The sequence below is a fragment of the Podarcis liolepis genome, assembly GCF_965112155.1.
Source record: "Podarcis liolepis genome assembly, chromosome: 8".
NCBI lineage: Eukaryota > Metazoa > Chordata > Lepidosauria > Squamata > Lacertidae > Podarcis > Podarcis liolepis.
The window spans coordinates 20873182-20877048 of record NC_139560.1 but is presented as its reverse complement, the minus strand read 5'-3'; the positions used below and the strand labels follow the sequence as shown (position 1 = coordinate 20877048).

The following is a 3867-nucleotide window of genomic DNA, read 5'->3' as shown; positions in this document are numbered from 1 at the left end:
ATCCATTGCTCTGTGTCCGCTTCTCTGGAGCAGCAGAAAACCTTTCTCCCTCCTCTATGTGACATCCTTTTATATATTTGAACATGGCTATCATATCACCCCTTAACCTCCTCTTCTCCAGGCTAAACATGCCCAGCTCCCTTAGCTGTTCCTCATAAGGCATCGTTTCCAGGCCTTTGACCATTTTGGTTGCCCTCCTCTGGACACGTTCCAGTTTGTCAGTGTCCTTCTTGAACTGTGGTGCCCAGAACTGGACACAGTACTCCAGGTGAGGTCTGATCAGAGCATATATACGTCACTGAACTCCAAAGTGCATTTCTGCTCCTAGAAAGGTGCTGTAATCATCATGAGAGGAGCATGTAGGGCTTTAACTGCTTATGAATTGCTGCTTCCTGTGTTCCATAGATGTTTGATCTAGTCTGAAGACACCAAAAGCAAGTGTCCCGCTTCTCCTGTTCTTCTGAGCAGGCACACATGATATAGATGCGATGGTCATGGGGGGAAGTTTGGTGAAAATGTCCTAATGTGCCAAATTGGGATCTGCACTGAACCTAATGACCCCACCACTGACTTACATGATCAGTTATCATGCCAGCTTGAAACCAGGCTTAGCCAGCCAGTGTCGCTTGGGCATGGACCCATGAAGGCATGATAATACTACATTTATTTACAAAAAAGGGGAAAGAAATTACAGTGAGATCACTCACACTAAATTCTCACAGAGCTGTGAGGAACTGGATGTTTACATGCATAGTAGCTTACTTTTATCCAATGTCCAAGTCGTATGTGTGTGTTTTTGTATTTTTATGTACTGGAATCTATTTGTGGGTATTTGGACTACAGTGGGTTTTTGTTTTGTTTTTTTAATGGCATCCTCAGAGAGTCCAAGATCAGGCCCCTCTCCAGGAAATGGACTGACCCAGGGTCCTGCAGATCTATGCCCAGCCCTGGCCTTCTCCCACAATGCCTCATTTAGATGGCCTTCGCTGGCTACCTCTGATGGGATGCTGTTGGCGGTAGCTTCTTGGCTTCCCGTGCTTGCATTTGGCGGGTGTTGTGAGAGCCTCCAGACCGGGAGATTCCCCACTGCAAATAGAGCCTGGCAGAGGGACTCCTCTGCCTATTCCTAACCCCCTGCAGCAATGTTGATGGGAGGGGCGGAGTTGATTGCTCTCTAAGTATACATTCGTAGGATCAAGTTGACAAAGGGTCCATTGGCAGTTGCTCTTGTAATTGATGTAGTTATACTAATAAAATAAACTAAAACCCTGAGAAATGACTTAAGGTTTCAAGCCAGCCCTCATGGCCAATACACTCAAACCTCTGAGCATGCCAAGATGTGGATTGAGTGAATGTTTACTTCATTTTTTCCAGTGCGTCAGTCAGTTTGTGGCATTTCCCATATCTGTATATTGAATTTAAGAGCTACATTGTCAAGATCGCTGGTTTACAAGTCAAGGCCAGGATCCATGAGTGAGTCACACATTGTCCACTACCATCATTTTTCTTTCTTTCTTTGTTGTTTAGACTTGGGGAGGGGCTTTTGAGAATAAGATGATGGGGAGGGGGAGAGAAAGACAGGCAGGTACATAAAAATGAAGTGGGACCTTTATTGCAGTTTCAGATTAAAAGTACATTTTGGGATTGTAAAGACTGAAGGCTAGAGGGTATATTCTATAGGTCACTTGTGCTACAGAACACTCAAGCATGCACTATCAACCTATTCATAGACAACCTTTCCTCCCATTTCCCTTTTTCTCATCACCCTAAAAACAGGAAACATTGGTGCAGTGGTACAGAAACATTGGGTGTCATTCTGAATTGGCTTATGTTTTCTCACATTAACACTGTTGCAAACAAGCAAATATGACAGGTTTTTGGGCATTAGGACATCGATACATTCCCAAGGTGATCCCTGATTGGCTGGGATTGTGTTGTAAGGATGAAGAAGTCTTGACGGAAGACCAAAAAAATGTCCCAACAGCTGTCCAGAGGTTAGAAAATATAAAAAAATGGTAATCTTTTGAGAGTTTGGCCAAATGATTCAATCCTTCCCAAAAGCTCCCTTTTAAATCCAAAAGTGTTCATCCATGATCAGTCAAGACAGCCCTAATATTATATTTCAGAATGTCTTTTTCCAACTTCTACTTTGTGGACAACAAAGAGAAATGATGTGTTCTGATGGAATGGCATTCTCAGCCCCCCCCCTTGTGAAAATGTGGTTGCTTAAGGTGACTGCGCATTGCAACTGTGTGATTTGCTGTTTACCAATGAGCAAGCAAGGGGAGCCCCAAGTTTTTTAACCTATCTATCTTGATGGGTAAAGTGAGCATTTGACAGGATAATCACATAAGTGGCTTGGCCCAATGGCCAATTTGAATAAAGAAATGATCCAGCTCGCATCAGGGAGCACACTGAGAGTTGTGTGAATTGGCCCTCGCTTTCTAGTGGAACACCTGCAATAGCACATCTCTCCGAAATGCTGCCTGCCAAAAAAATTGGGCCATTTGACTCACTAATGAAAGGAAAAAGGAAACAGACACAGATCTTTGTGTGTGTGTGTATAAACAACAAAGTCAAGACCAATGAGGAGAACCAGCATACCATGGAAATGAAGGGATGGAGGGGTACCAAGAATGGGCACTGCACATGTTGTATGACAACCGTAATAAACATTTCACATGGAGAATTATAGCTGGGTTAAGTCTCAAGGAATGTCCCACAGAGAGAATAGGTAAAGTGATACCTTTCCCAAGAATGAAAAACAAAAATGGCAGTGATGAAAAGCTATGTACAGTATGATCTGCATGGCTGTATGGATATGAGGCATGGAATATCGACATGGAACAGAGGGGGCGGAAATGGGACCAATTGAGATGTAGTTTTCTTAGGCAGATGCTCAGAATGACTAGTATTATTCTATAGCAGTGTAACCCCTGAAGGCTTTCCGCTGCTGCATTAACCATTTTCTTCCACTCTAACCTTTCCAGATGTAGTATATGTCAACCAAGAGAGGTGATACCTTCGAAGTTATTTATGTATTATCACAGGCTCCTTGACTTCTTCAGGATCTGGCATGGTTTCACAGCCCCAGACGCAAGTGGAGGAGGAAGGAAAAGGAACAGATGGAAGGCTGGAAGGTGAGCATCTCAGGGATGAAGGAAGAAGGTCCTTCTCTAGTTACTCCAGATGCCAGAGAGGGTGAAGCAGATCTACCAGTTCTCTCCCTTGCCCCTCCTACAGATCACAGAACCTCATGTGCCAGGGAGAGGGACCCAACAGGAGGAGGCAGCAGCAGAGCTGGAGGAAGAGGGGCAGGACACAGTGTTGATACTGAGAACCAGGTGCTGCCTTCAAAAGTGGGATCAGATGCACCCAGCCAGGTGTAATGTTTGTGTGTACGCATGGTAGAACCATAGAGAAAAAGCATAAGATGAGTGAGCTCATCCTACATCATCTTTAATAGCTTGGCAGAAGAGGCATGTCACCTGTCAGGACATCTTCATAGCTTCTGGTTAGGTATGAATCTCTTGTCTTGCTCATATACCATGGAATCTTGACTTCTAGATCTTGTGCTTGCTGCTGAGCCTGTACTGCTATTTAGAATGAGTAAACATCTCTTCTTTATTTTCAGCTAAAAGTTGTTGTCCTTTCATTTTGGGACATGAGCCTGACACATATCTTACGCAAAATCATATGTCTCAAGGCTGAGGAGCCTTATGCCTGGGGGCCAAATGCAGCCCTTCAGATCTCTCTACCTGGTTCTCAAGAGTCTCTCTAGACCAGGCATAGGCAAACTCAGCCCTCCAGATATTTTGGGACTACAACTCCCATCTTCCCTAGCTAACAGGACCAGTGATCAGGGAT

General features: G+C 44.3%; 1 long non-coding RNA gene across 1 annotated transcript; it reads left to right on the top strand.

Annotated features, from left to right (window-relative positions):
* Nucleotides 1–1945: 1945 nt before the first annotated feature.
* Nucleotides 1946–3581, top strand: LOC310713253. The gene is made up of 3 exons (XR_014529151.1): nucleotides 1946–1994; nucleotides 2991–3140; nucleotides 3244–3581. It is a non-coding gene; the product is annotated as an uncharacterized lncRNA (long non-coding RNA).
* The last annotated feature ends 286 nt before the right edge of the window (nucleotides 3582–3867 follow it).